Here is a 14,264-nt window from a genome sequence, read left to right on the forward strand (position 1 = left end):
GGTGCAACGGCAGCAATATCTCTCCTCTCCCCCCCCCCCAGCACTTTCATATCCTGCTGTAATAACGCACAGGACGAGAGCAGAGATGGGAGCAGCGATGGGAGGGAGCATTGGCAGCGCTCCCTTTGTCTGCTGGTCCTGTTCTATGCCCATTTTGGTGAAATATCTCATTCTGGAAGCATCACGGCTGAAATGAAGCCGTGTGTGGTTTAGATGTAAATCTGCTGAGGGGGTCTTGCAAAACAGCATCATGTGGGGTACCCCTGGAAGAAACCCCAAACCCCAACATCTCCCCTTAGGGACCTTCCCCTGTCCCATGGGGAGAGGTGACCTGAGCATCCCTGCGGGCTCTCCCGCCACCAGGACCCGACCTTGCCCAAGCGACGCTTAATTAACCACTAACGAGCATCTGAAGCATCTGTAGGATGTTCCTGGCATTTTCCCAGGATGGTTCCCTGCAGCCGGGCTTCAGCCTGGAGAAATCCGTAAGTGACAGGCGGCGAAAGCACGGCTGCAGCCAGACACGGGGTGACTCCAGCAAATAATTGTCCAAAGATTAGCGCCGCGTAATGGGGCCACAACAGCAGACGCCGCACATCATTAGAGCTTACCAGGGAGTGCGGGAAGGGAGTCAACAGACCTAGGGCAAATAAACGACGAGCAAAATACACAGCAGATGTCGCGTGCTAGTTGGGCACGGATTGACTTAAGGGCTGTGTGTCAACAGCAGCGAAGCAAGGCACCCTTCCGATGATGAAAACCCCATAAAACAGCTCAGTTCCTGAAAACTGCCCCTTTTTCCAAGCAGAAATGGATGGGCTGGCTGTTAGCTGTAAGCTGTGTGTTGTCAGCTGGAACTGCTCTGATTTCTGGCTGGGAGTGATGGGGGAGCCCAGGCATGGTGAAGCTGGCACTGCGATCGTAAAGAACAAACCCACCCAAGTATTAGGTGCTAACATAACTTTTTGGCAAAAAAAAAAAAAAAAAAAAAGGCTTTTTATATTTGCTATTTTAATTTATTGTGGTGCTTCACTAATGCAGAGCCTGGACAAGTGGGTTTTGTTTTTGTTTTAGAATATTGTGTTTGTTTTACTGCTGCTCCTCCTCTGCACCCCATCCCAGCTGAGGATGCTCCAGGATGAGTTTGGCAAGACAAAGCAAAGCCTCCAGCCCCTGACACCCCAGTGATGGAGGTTTCTGGGCTGGAGCCCTGCATAAATATCATTTACGGTGAGGCAGAGTGCAAATAGACGGTGTGAGCCCTGTGCTGGGTGTGCGTTGCTGCAGCTGGGGGATGTTCGCAGGCTGCGCTCGTGCTCTGCAGACACATATATAGGATGTCGTCAACTTTCAGCAATTTATTCCACCTATGCTTTTTTTATTTGTCACTATGGTAACTACAAAGTAAAGATCAAAGCAGCGTGCCATCAGCAGGAAAAGGTATTATTTTTTCCCTTTTTTTGCAGAAATAACTTAAGCATGCTTTTATTTCCTTCCTATTCAGGGGAATTGGTTGCTGCTGGTCGGTTCCGGCAGCTTTTTGGCAACAAAGTTTGGGTCTCCAACTGAGAAATTGTCCTGGAAGAGTTTGCAGCTCAGATAAGCTGAATTTCCTGCAGTTTGAAGATAAATGCAAAGTGAAGGGTGGGTGACCATTGGTTTTGGGGTGCTACAGTGGGTCCTGGGGCAGGAGGAGCTCGGTGGAGCAGCCTGGGCCTTATAATATGAAAAGGGAATAATCCCCCAAATGGTGGTATTGCTCCGAGCTGTGCCCTGGGTATGGGTTTGGGGTCCCCATCCATGCCAAATGGGGATGGGTTTGGGGTCACCACTCATGGATTGAGATTGAGAGTTTATAAATAGATAAAAAAAGCCAGAAACCACCCAAATCTTGAACTTTGCTTCATTTTTCTTGCTTCTCCTTACTTGTCACGGAAGCTGGGCGCGAGCCCTGAACGTGAAGGGAAGGACTCTGCTCTTCAAATATAGCTACAGGGTCTTCTCCAAGGGTGTTCAGGATCCAGAAGTCACCCTGCTCTGATTACACCCTTAATTATTTTAATTAATAATAATTACACTCTTCCCTGATAGATGCAGAAATAGAAAGGCAGGTGCAAAAAAAGGACGAGGTGCTCAGTGGGATGCTGCTGCAATGGGCTCTGTCCGGCCATCGCCACCCACCTGGAGCTGAATTTCTTGTTAGATTTTCTGCTTTTTGGTAAATGGAGGGGGGGAAAATGTTTTTTATACACATGAGTGTATTCAGAAGTACAAAATTCAGGGGTTCTGCTTCATGTGTTTGCAATGCAAGCAGTAACGTCTTCTTCTATGGGCTATAAAGCAGCTTTTAAATGCTTGGGAATCAAATGTGTTTGTTGTTCCCACAGATGAGACAAAACAGATCATCGTGCAGCCAATTAGTATGCATATGCTTAAAAAAAAAAAAAAAAAGTGAATGTTTTTGGCTGTCTGGAACAGTCTTGTTGGGATTTTGAGGACAACCAGTGGCCATTGGGTTTTGAAAGGGAATTTAATCTATTTAGGGGTGGGATTATGTGATGTATTTGCTTGCAGGCAGCATGGCACAGTGGTCCCAGACTTGCTTTGTCCTTCTCTTTACCTTGCAGCAGCCAAGGTTGCTTGTGCAAGCTTTGCATTGCATTGAAGATGGCTTCAGATTTGTCCTGCAAAACGTTGTTTAGCAATGTAGAGTTAAATTTAGGCTTTTAAGAGAAATTGAAAAAAACAGCTAAATGTTGCATGAGTGGGGAGGTGGCTCCAAGGTCTCTGCCCCAGCCTCCACGAGCTCCTAGCAGCAGATGATGCTCTTGGCCAGCACGTGGACAACCAAAAGACAAATTCCCTCTTGCTGTGGTGTTTCTGGGCAGTTATTAGTGGGTGCCAAGAGCATCCCCACCAAGTCCCCAGTGCGGGATTGACTTTGTGCTAGGAGCCTCACCAGTCATTGCTGGGGGAAGAGGCAGGGCTGTGCACCAGCCCTGTGCCTATATACCTATAAGCACCTCGTGTAGGGATGTATTTCCTCTGGGGTGGTGGGAGCATGGAAATGCAGCAACAACAAAACATTTTTTCTTCCTCCTTTCTCCTCTCTGTGTTGAGCAGTGGTTGTTTGAAGAGGGAGCAGCAGCGCAGTGAAATCCCCGGGGGGATGTTCGTGGTGCACATGCTCCAGCCCCAAGCGAGCTGGTGGCCCAAGGGAAAGGGAGCTTGTTATTTCACAGCTTCTTACACAGCAGAAGAAAGGAAAACAACATCTGCCAGCCCATCAGCTGCTGGTGTGAAAGGAGATCCTGGAGGTTTTCCATGCCCAGGTGCCCCCTGAGACACGCTGGAGGCAGGACATGGCTCTGAGCACCACCAATTCAGTCCTGAATTCCACAATACCCGCTACAGTTGGGATTTCTCCCAATTTCAGAGAGCAGATTAGTCATCTCCACCACTCATTATTTTTGGAAGTGGAAATCTCTCCCCAGCTGATGCTTTCTGTAGCCTCCTCCATGAGAATGATGCTGGATTAACCCCACGGGAGCCACCTGCATGGAGTGGTCAGAGACAGCCGTGAAGGCCTCCAGGGCCAAGAGGGGTTTGTCTTGCAGTAGGACTAAAACACCCTTAAGAAAACGTGGTTTAAATATAAATACAATGCTGGGCTGGAGGATGGGGGTGGTGATGGCTTTAGAGCTGGCACCTGAAGCCAGGGGTGGAACCCCCATGAGATGCTGCTCCAGGGCTTGCCCCAGCTTCCTAGACGCCACCTGGGAATGCTCCTGGCAGCATTGCAGCTCACTGTGAGCGCTGTGACAGCTTCTACAAGGGGTGGTTGTACTGGGAGCACCCAGCTTGCTGCCTCCACCATGGGCATCCCCTTGAGGTGACTTTGCTTTGCTGGCTCCACAGCAGGCACCCCATCCTGGGGCAGGAGCTGAGCTTCTCCAGCACTCCTCAGTGATCTGGGACTCAAGCAGAGCTGGACAAAGAAATGTTTGTGTCCAGATGTGTTTTGGAAGGCAAGAAAACAAAAAACCACTCATTTATTTGAAGCCCTTTCAGAAGCAGGATGCACAGATGCACGGGTTGGGTTGCTCCCACCCAGCCCTGATTGTCCTGCAGAAGCTGTCAAGATCCATCAAAAGCCAGCAACTATATAAAAGCATCAGATCTCCATGGTTTTATTGACATGCATCCCCTGGCTGTATTTCTTTTTTTTGACTGGGTGTTTTGGCAGGCTTTATGGCCAGACTTCATTTTTTTTGTTAGGAGGAACAACTGGCTGGTGTTTGCACATGTGATCTCCAGGGTGCCCAAGTCTCCGGGGCTGCTCGGAGGAATATTTCTTGTGAAACAGTCAATCTGCTAGGAGCCGTGTTCTGCTGATGCTCTGTGCAAGGAAACAGGGGGACCATTGGCTGTGCTGACCGGGGTGGTTACTGGAATGTGGTTATGTTCCTCTTGCCTGGCTGTCCTGGATGTGCATTTTAGGTTTGCAAGTGAAAAGATCAGGATATATTTGGGAAATAAAGCTCCATGATTTGTTTTGTGATTTCCCCCCTCCCCCCTTTCCCTCACTACTGTCTATTTACCTAAGTCATTTTTATCTATTCATCTATCTGCATCACATTTATCTGTCCAGGAGATCTTTCAATATATATTTATGTCTGTTCCTTTCTGCATTATCTCTCTTGCCCTTCTGTACCAACCATCAATCTAACTATAAAAATCTCCCCTTTCTGTTGTCTTTGAATAAATTTTGGCTTTTGAACTTCCTCTTCCACTTTATACCCGCTGCATGCTGCAACTTTTTCTAAGCCTGGCCGCAGCTCCTCTTGCACAGAATCTTTAAGAAAACATGCCATTAGCGAAGGGTTTGTGCATCTAAAAATCCCCAACCTGGGGACGTGACTTCAGGAAATGTGTTTGTGTTCCCCTTTCTTCTTCACAGCAGCTGCGTCTTCACCGTGGCCATTTCTTCCATCACAGAGCTCCTGTGGGACATCTCTCAGGAAAACAAGGTAAACTCACTGAAATTATTTCCCAAACGTAAGTTATTAGCATGAATTTCTCATCAAAAAACAATAACGGGGGATTTATCTTCTTTTTTTTTTTGTTTTGTTTTGATGGAAGCCTGGATGCATCAGAGAGCTGGCAACACACATCCACCAGATAATTAGATTGAAAGAAAACCACCCCTCTGAAGACAATGAGATGATAAAAGAGATCAAGGTCCCTGGGAAAACTTAATCCTTCCCTGTTTTCCATTACTTCTCAGGTTATTTCACTCCGTTATTAAGAAATTTGATATGCTGATGAGTAGAAGAGAAAGCTTCTGGAATCGGGGAAAAAAAGTTGGGTTGTTTGAGGACAAGCTATGAACAACTCAGCAGCTGTACAAAGTCCAAAAGCAGAGAGTCCCCCATGAACTAGCACGGGACCCAGGCTGGCTGAACCCTTTTCTGTCCCTGGAGATGTCCTACAGCCACTCTCATTACTGGCTGATAAAATTTGGTGTCCCTTGGGTGCCTGGGCCAGTATTCCTGGCCCCTGCCTGGAGAAATGTAATAACTGGTTTATTTAGATGCAGCTGGAGGCAAATGAGAAAGCCTGGCCACCTCCAGCACCAAAAAATGCCTCTCTCAAAAAACCTGGGAAATAACAACGAAAAGGAATTGGAGAAATAACAACGAAAAGGAATTGGATGCTTTGCAGTTGTCTTTTTTTTTTTGGGGGGGGGGGGGGAGGGGGGGTGGTGCATGTACTAAATGCGAATTGTTTTGTTTCTGAGTGAGGAAGGAAGGTTTGGACACATGGGGTTGCACTTCCAGGTCTGGAGGCACTGAGGATGGGGTGAAGATCTCCTGTGAGGTGGAGTAATGGGGTCTGGGACACATCCTTTTTGAAGATGTGCTGTGTTGTGGTTCCTGGCATCCTGCAGCAGCTAAGGAGGAGAGATATCCAAGCAGATATTTTAAATAAAGAGCATTTTAATCTCTTCACGGCTGTGGGCACAGTGAAAGCACAGAGCTTTGCTGTGGCTGGCAGGAGCCTGTATTTATCTTGTCACCCTCGCCCAGGGTCCCCGGCTGAGTGCTGGCACCACGGTGGGGCTTTCCTCCTTGCCTTGCTCTCTCCTCCACATCGAGACTTGCTTGTAGGCTTTTCCCTTCCAGGGAGTTTGATGGATGAAAATGCAGCGCATTAGCTTGATGCAATAGGAGGTGTTTGGAGACTGCTTTCGTCTCTGGTTGTATCAATAATTAATATGTTGATCCAGAGCAATATTATAAACAGGGTAAATGCTGTCTCTCTCTCTCTCTTTTTTTTTCTTTCTTTTTTTTAAACAGAAAAAGGAAAAAGAACAGCTGCTGGTGTCACCACTCAGTGGGGACTTCTTTATCTGCCTGGAGGTCACCATATGGGGACAGCAGCATGGGCACACACCTCACTGCAAGCAACACTTGTCCATCACCTTCTCATTGACCTTTTCAATTTCTTACTCATTTTTCAATCTGAATCCCTTTGAGACACCTGTTTGGATTTAGAAATCACACCAAGGCACGATGTGTCCATCAGAAGGGAGGCTGAGGCGTCCCTTGCAGCAAGTTTCCAATCCCTGCATGGGCAGCACATGAAGGACACCCTTCCAGAAGCATTTCGTGCCCTATCTCCTTATTGCTGTCTTCAAATATTGATGTTGGAATAGTTTTGAAGGTTGCTTCATCACTGGCTTTGGGTTTATTCTGGAGAACACCACTGCTAACGTGATTCACCTGGGGCCAATGATACCTGTGGCATTTGGACTTCTTAAACACGCAGATAGGGCTCGTCTGCAAAGTCAACTCCGTCTTTCATGATGGTCCTTGAGGTCCCACAGCCCAAATTAAAACATCATCTGCTCTAACTCCAGCACCTCCTAATCCCTCAAATATCTGCCGAATTGCTCTTTGAAATACCTTGGGAGCAGAACTAATTCCGGATGGCATTAGCTTAAATTTGCAATGTCCGGCTGGTGTATTAAAAGCCGCTAGCTTTGAGCCCCATTCATCTAATTTCACTGGCTTTAATAGATGTCTTGCCTTCATGCTGAGAATATTTCTGCTTCTGAGAACATTGCTAACTTTTCATTAAGGGTTTCCAGTGGATAATGTCTCCATTTGAAAGGCTTTATTTAAACCGTATAAATCAATCAGTATCTATGATTTATTTGGCTTTTTGATTCGTACCCTTCTCGGTTAATACACCACGTTTAACCCAGTCTGCTCGTCAGTGCAGCCTCAGGGGATGAAAGACAACTGCAGGATGAGTTGTTCAGTCCCGATGCAGAAGGTAATCCCAGTGCTGGCTGGGAAAACAAACTTGTAATCCCACCAGTTTTGGGTCAACTTCCCTGCCCAGAAGCAATTTTGTCAGAATGTAGACCAGTGTTTTTGTTTTTGTTTTGTTTTGTTTTCACTATTTCCACCTCATTTTGAAGTGAAAGGGACCACAAACATTGAAGTAAAATCCCCTGGAGGACAAGCAGTCTGAGGAGCAATCCCTTGTCTTCAGCCCAATCTTCCCCCAAGGGACACTTTGCTCCAAATTTTGGGACCTTTAGGGTTTGAGCCCCAAAGCTCAAAAGCCCTCAAACGTTTAGGGTTTGAGCCATCCAAGCCTGTCTCCTTATCAAACCCTCTGTGTGAGGTGGGTCTGACCTGGGTACATCTTGGGGTTGGGATGCAGCAAAGGACCAAAGGACCTGGTCAATGCTGGGGTTCACCCAGACCTTGGGGAATGGGATGTGGTCTCCTCAGAAGAGACTATCTCACCGAAAAGTGCATATTGAAGCTTGAACATACATGCTCCTCTGAGAAATGAAAAGGATTCCCCATTTATGTAGTACCCAGAGGGATTCATCTTCTCCAAGCATCAGCCAGGTGCATGTATCCAGCATGCTGGGGCTAAAATGAGCTAGCAGGAGGGGAGGAAGCTCAAAAAAACAAGAGAGAGAGAAAAAAAAAAGAATGGAGAAAAAGTCCTGGAGGATCTCTAACCTGAAGTGTGTAAAAGAGGAGCTGAGCTGCCATCCACATGCAGCTCTCCTTTGGCTCCGTGGGTGAGGGGGAGAGGAAAAGGAGCTGGGCTGGAAGCACAGAGGCTGCCAAGAAGCAAGCTGCTGGGAAGGAAAGCAGGGGGAGATGCTCACAAATCACGAGCGCCTTTGCAGTGTGCGAAGGAGAGGAAAATGCTCCTGGGCAAGGCAGGACTTCAAAATTGGGTTTTAGCTGAGTGGAGGGGAGAGAGCAGAGCAACTGCACTGGGCATCCTGATTTTAATTTTAATCCCATTCCTCCACTGCCACATCCTCACCCTGCCCACAGACCCCCTGCCTCGGTGTGCACCATGTCCAGGGCAGATGCTGCTGCTGCTGCTTTCCTTCATTATTTGCTTTTGTGCTCAGGCAGAGCTCTCTGCTTCCCCTGGGGCAGGATATTAACTGGGTTTGATTTCAAGGAACAAATCCCCCCCGTCCTTCGGGTTCGGCTCTTGTACTCGGGCCAGATGATTTCCAGGCTGGCTTCCAGCAGGAAGGGTTGGAGGCCACACGGCAGCTGCTCAGACGGTGGGGCTGGAGCTGCCTGCAATTCTCTGCCACGACCAAAATGATCTTTAATAAATGCATCGGGGATTTCTCAGGCTTTTCCTTTCCCCCTTTCCCTCCGTGCCCTTGGAGCTTGAGCACACCGTGACACGGTGGGGACAGCGTGGTGGCCAGAGGCGAGCTGTGCTGTGCCTGCGTGGGATGGATGAATTTAATGGCTTTATTTCCTTCCCTTCTCTCTGGCCCCTTCGCTGCTGTGTCACCGCTGCTTGTGCTTTTCTGGTGCGTGGCTGAGCCAGTTCAACTCACCGAGCTGGCAGAAAATAACTCCTCCCTGCGCTCAGGTGTCTCTGGGGACAGGGAGTCCCTGCAGAGGCAAGGCTTCTCTGGGCGTCCTCTTCCAGATTTAATTTGGGATGCGCAGGAAATCTCCCAAAGGAAAACGTTACCAGGGGAGCCTCTGTGTTGCTGCTGCTGCAGGAGATTTCTTGCGAAACGTGCAGTTTTATTTAACTGCAACATTTGCTAGAAGCACACTGATACCAAAAATAAAAAATAAAAAATTCCCGCTGCCATTACAGTGGAAGCGTCATAATGAATCTTTGCAATCTCATTTCATTGTGATCGTCAAAACATTTCATTTAGGTGTTATCACTCTACATTCATCCTGACTTCTCTGCTGTCTCACTTATGTATAGGTTTGTGTTATATCTTACATTACCCTGCTTAAACATCAGCCAAATGGCACGTTGTACTTATCGAAGGGAAACAACCTGGCAGGGCGGGACTGAAGCATTTGGGTTTTGCATCGAAGCCTTCCCTAAACTTCTCCTCCCTGGAGACATGGCACCATTTTGCCTTCATGGTCCAGGTTGCAATGAAACCCACCAAACATTTGGGATTTCCTACGGGACATAAAAGTGGGGCTAAGCTGTGGGATGTGCTTTATTTTGGGGTAGAGGATGCCTTCTCCAGGGGGCTGTTGTGGCAGCAACATGTGGTTCATTCACTCTGAGACCTAAAGAAGGCAATTTAGCACCACACAGCGTGTTTTGTAAGCTTCCTTTCTCTGATTCAAGGAGCCTGTTTGGTGTCTCAGGGTCCCTCCCAGCACCACAGCAGCAATTATTTCAAGCTGAGCTTACTCCAATTAATTAGATAGGAAGGGGTGGAGGGAAGGAAGTGCAGGGGCAGCAGGGGCAATGCCAGCAGCAGGGAGGTTCCCACCTGTGGCAGGAGGTTTCACCGTGCTGCTCCATCCTGGGGCGATGCCATGAGTTACCCAGGGGTAACCCAGCAGGGATGGGTTTCTGGTCCCTGCCTCCCAACCTGCCCTGTCTCAGGGAGAAGAAAAAAAAAAGGAAAAAAAAAAAAAGAGGAAAAAAAAGAGGAAAAAAGGAAAAGAAAAAAAAGAGGAAAAAAAAAGAGGAAAAAAGAGGAGCACCTTTCCCCTGGAGCTGGGTGCTGCTGTGGGGTGGCCAGGAGATGCCTAAGGCTGTGCCTGGCTTGTTTTCTCCATCAGAAGCTTCTTTTGAGGGTATTTTCCTAAAAAAAAAAAAAAAAAACAAAAAAGAAAAAAAGGTATAAGCCCTCCCAAATTGCTCTGCTAAACCACCTTGTGCACCATCCTGCTGTACCCATCTGTGGGAATTAAATGGGTGAGGGATCCTAGATGGGGGCAAAGCAGATGGTGGCAGGATTTGGGGCTCATCCCCGATGTAATGCTGCGGGGGGCTCAATAAGAGCAGTGTCCCCATCACGGTGCTGTGACCTGGAGATACCAGGGCCAGTGATGTATTTTTTGGATGACTCCCCCACCCAGCTGGCCGACCAAAATCACTGAAAATGCATCTGCTCATCGAACCAGGCTTCACTGCACCCAAGGGGAAACCCAAATCTGCTGCCCTGTGGGACACGCTCACCGATGGGAGCTGCCAGAGAGCTCAGCTGGCGTTGGCAGCATTTTTGGGTGAAAACTCCTATTCCCCTTGTTTTTCCAGTACTTCCCACAGTGCCAAGTGATTAGGCATTATGGAAGGGAAAAGGAGCACAAAGCACAAGGGAAACCTGGAGATGTTTATAGCCCGTCTGGACGCCTACCTGGGCAACCTGCCCTAGGGAACCTGCTTTGGCAAGGAGGTTGGACCCGATGATTTCTTGAGGTCCCTTCCAACCTCTACAATTCTGTGATTGAACATGTTAAATGCTTAAGGAGATGCTCCCTGTGCCAAAGAGCTGCACCAGGGGCCACCTTGGTGTGGCAGGATGGGGATCTGATGGCTTTTTGTTATGGGGTTTGGTTATAAGGCACGAGTCTGCACCCACTCAGCTTGGCAATAAAGCTTCTTTTCTTTTTCAGAATGAGAGAATAACACCAGTCCAGCAGTAAATAAAGGTTACGATACCCAATATAAACATTCATTGGCATCCTACGCCCACATGTCTGCATGTTGCCTGGTTACAAGTATAAAAGGCTAGTGGCTTATTTATCTAGGAAATCTGTCCTGGGTATAACCTCATGTCTGCATTTAAACCAGAGTAATTCACTCGGAGCAAACAACAGTATAGGTGATCTCAGCGTGGTCTGCCTCTTTGGCCCCCATAATTTTCCAGCTCACCCCAAATAAACCTGATTTTAAGTGACTGAAGCCTCCGAAGGGGGCTGGCAATGCCGGTGGGTAACCTGCCAATGATTTAATTACAATGGGTGGCTCTTTTTTTGCTCATAAACCACGCTGAGGGCAGTTGTTCTTGTCTTTTCCTAGACCCTGGCTGCATTTTTGGACTGGAGCATCCTCTCCCAGCCCCGCTGCTGCCCGCGGTGCCAGCTGGGCTGTCTGCTGGCGGCGATGCGAGGTGAGGCAATGGGTTTGAAAAGCCTCTTGTATCTCTGATTCCCCTTTTCCACCCGGTCCTGCTGTTTGTTGGTCCGTGTCTGTGTCTGACTGCGTTTTGGTCCATGTGGAACGTGGTGGCCCTCCTCCAGGTCTGCTTGCTTCCCACGTTACCTCTGGGCACGACCCAGCACTGGTCCCTTTTCCCTGTAGTTATCTCCTCGGGGATGCCCAACACAATATCCAGCCTGTCTGTAGGGCCAAAGAGACTTTTTGCCAATGGATGGGGAGCCTACTTCACAACAAACACTAAGATGAGCTTACCTATTTCCCAGTAAAAATCCCAATTCTATATTTGCCAGTAAAAACTGGGAACAATTCCCAATGAAACCCAAGCCTGGGCTCTGTAAGAGGTACCGGTGTGCAGCCTCGAGTAATTCAGGGTACTGTGTTTATGTTGGGATTTGAGGGATGTTGAAAGAATCGATCCAAAGCATTTCCAGGCAGGTGAGGACCCCTGAACTTTGCAGGGTTAACATTAATTCGCTTTTTACTGCCCTGACATAAACAGTCAATATTACCTTGACTTTGTCCAAAAAGCCAATTGGCGCAGTTGTTCATTAGGAAATGGCTCGATAAAAGTGCTTTTTGAACAATTTATTGCCCCTATAAAAAAGGAAGTAATACCATGAGCAGATGGAGCGATACCAAAAATGACGTCCCACCCATAAAAGCGTCACAGTGCCTCCCTCGGCCAGGAGAGGTGCTGAGCGCTGCTGGAGGTGTGGTGCTGGCTCAGGATGGGAGCCAAAACGCTGCTGGCTCAGCACCCCAGCTTTCCCATCCCTCATCCCAAGAACACCTCCTCACACTCGATATCCATTTTTAGTCTCTTGTTTCACGGCTTTTGTCGGTTTGTCCCCTTGTCAAGTTAAACACGAGCTGCATGGGTGTTTATCAGACAAGCAGGGCTTTTGTCTGCTTGGAAAACCCCAACGTTGGGAACCTTAAGCCAGAAAAAGCCCTGGCATCGGTCACATCGGATGTGTCAGCGCCTGGCTGGCAAAGCTGCATCTATTTTCACGTGCGCTCGGGAGAGAAAACAGCTATGGCTTGATTGTCCATTCCTCTCGGCTCTGCTCCTCTCCTGTTTCAATGAGCTGTGCAAGCACTCGTGGATAAATCTTTGATTTCAAGGAGGCAAGGTCATGCTCCATTTCGTAGCGCGCCGGGAGTAAAACATCGCCCGGGGCACACGAACGCGAACGCGATCACCTAAATTTCCTAGCTGATGTGGTTTGGGAGGGTTGCTTTTATTTCATTTGCTTTATTTTCCTGGCTTGAATGAAGCCAGCGTGGGAGGGAGGAATTTTCTCTGGGCGAGTGCTCGGGAAGAGCAGAAACCCTACCTGCCTGCAGCCCTTCTTGCCCCAAACCCAGAGCATCCATTAGTGGCCCCCTCTCTGCCTTTGGGGATCTTTGCAGAGAGGATTAAAATGTTCTGAGCTGTCAGCATGTAACAGAAGTGGCTTCAGCGTGCTTCATTTAAACTTGGCTGCTAATCACCCTGAGAGGTGCGTCCCTGCCACCCGGTCCATGCTGGAGTCACGTCTCCTGCGTGCTCCTCACCATCACTGTTGGAGACCTGGCAGGTGAGGTGGGTCTCCATGTCCCCATCCTACCCCTTCCAGGGGGCCTTGGGCACCGGAACGAGGAGTTAAAACGTTGTTTCACCCTGATGGGGAGCATTAATTGATAAGGGAGACGTGTTTGGGTGGTGGCTGCCCATAGGCTTGCTTCCTTCGGCAGTTTCCCATTAATAAGTCGTAGCGAATGTTCCCTGGCACATCAGCCTCAAACAGATAGCTTGTCAGCTGGGAGCCGAGCCCTCCATAGATCTCCTTGATGGAACAGTTTTTAAGAGCAAAACTGGGAGCAGGGAGGGAGCGTTTGCAGCCCTCCATCCATAAAAGATGGATGGGGTCGTGGGAAGATGCTATCGGAGAGGCTAAAAAGGTATTTGGGCAAAGGTGGGCTTCTCCATCCCCACGTCCTTCCCTGCCTCTCAAAGCATCCTGCCTTCAGCCTCTTTTAAACCCACATTGCTTAGCTTTATTAAAAAACTCACCTCCTTTTTCCCCTCTCTCATTTTCGCGGGTCCAACCTTGACTCACACGAGCAGGAGACAAGAACTCCTCGAAATTCCCCCATGAATTTTGCATGGAGGTTTTTCTCTGCCTTTTTCGTGGTTTTGGGGAGCCGGGGGACAGGAGAGCGTGACAGCTGAGCCGAGCTCACCGCGGAGAGCACTCACGGGTTGCCTGGTGAGCCAAGACGTGCGATTTTAACAAGTCAGGCTCCCGGATCACAGGCCTGAAAGACTGGTCCCAGGTGGGCGTGAGGTGCTTAAAGATGTGGAAATAACCAAAACCTCACCTTCAGAGGCTCCAGCCAGACATCGCATGTTGTCTGCACCTTCCTCGTGGCTCCCAAGTGCTGCACTGAGACATCAGAGCTCCCCGGGGGACAATTTAGGGGGAGTTGAGGGAGATCAGAGGGGTGGAACAGAAGATCAGGATGGGGAAAGCTTAAATACCTGCTGCTCATAAGCACGGGGGAGGGATGATGGATGGGGCTGTGACAGAGGTCCGTAAAAGCCTGGGCAGCAGGGAGTGATTTCTCTTCCTCGCCTCGTGAGAACCAGGAGCCAGGAGAGGAGAGAAGCTTTAAAACAAAGACAAGGCTTGTTTGCACAGCCATAATTCAGCTCCGTTGTGCTGGTGGTGTGCAGAATTAGACAACAGGAGGAAAAAGCTTAACCAACAGTAAAATGT

General features: G+C 48.6%; 1 long non-coding RNA gene across 1 annotated transcript; it reads left to right on the forward strand.

The window, feature by feature from the left end:
* The first annotated feature begins 1,883 nt into the window (after nucleotides 1–1,883).
* LOC137862839 (uncharacterized) lies at nucleotides 1,884–5,255 on the forward strand. Its single transcript, XR_011100547.1, has 2 exons — nucleotides 1,884–5,030; nucleotides 5,143–5,255. It is a non-coding gene; the product is annotated as an uncharacterized lncRNA (long non-coding RNA).
* Nucleotides 5,256–14,264: the final 9,009 nt, after the last annotated feature.

The sequence above is a fragment of the Anas acuta genome, chromosome 12 (assembly GCF_963932015.1).
Source record: "Anas acuta chromosome 12, bAnaAcu1.1, whole genome shotgun sequence".
In the NCBI taxonomy this organism is placed as follows: Eukaryota; Metazoa; Chordata; class Aves; order Anseriformes; family Anatidae; genus Anas; species Anas acuta.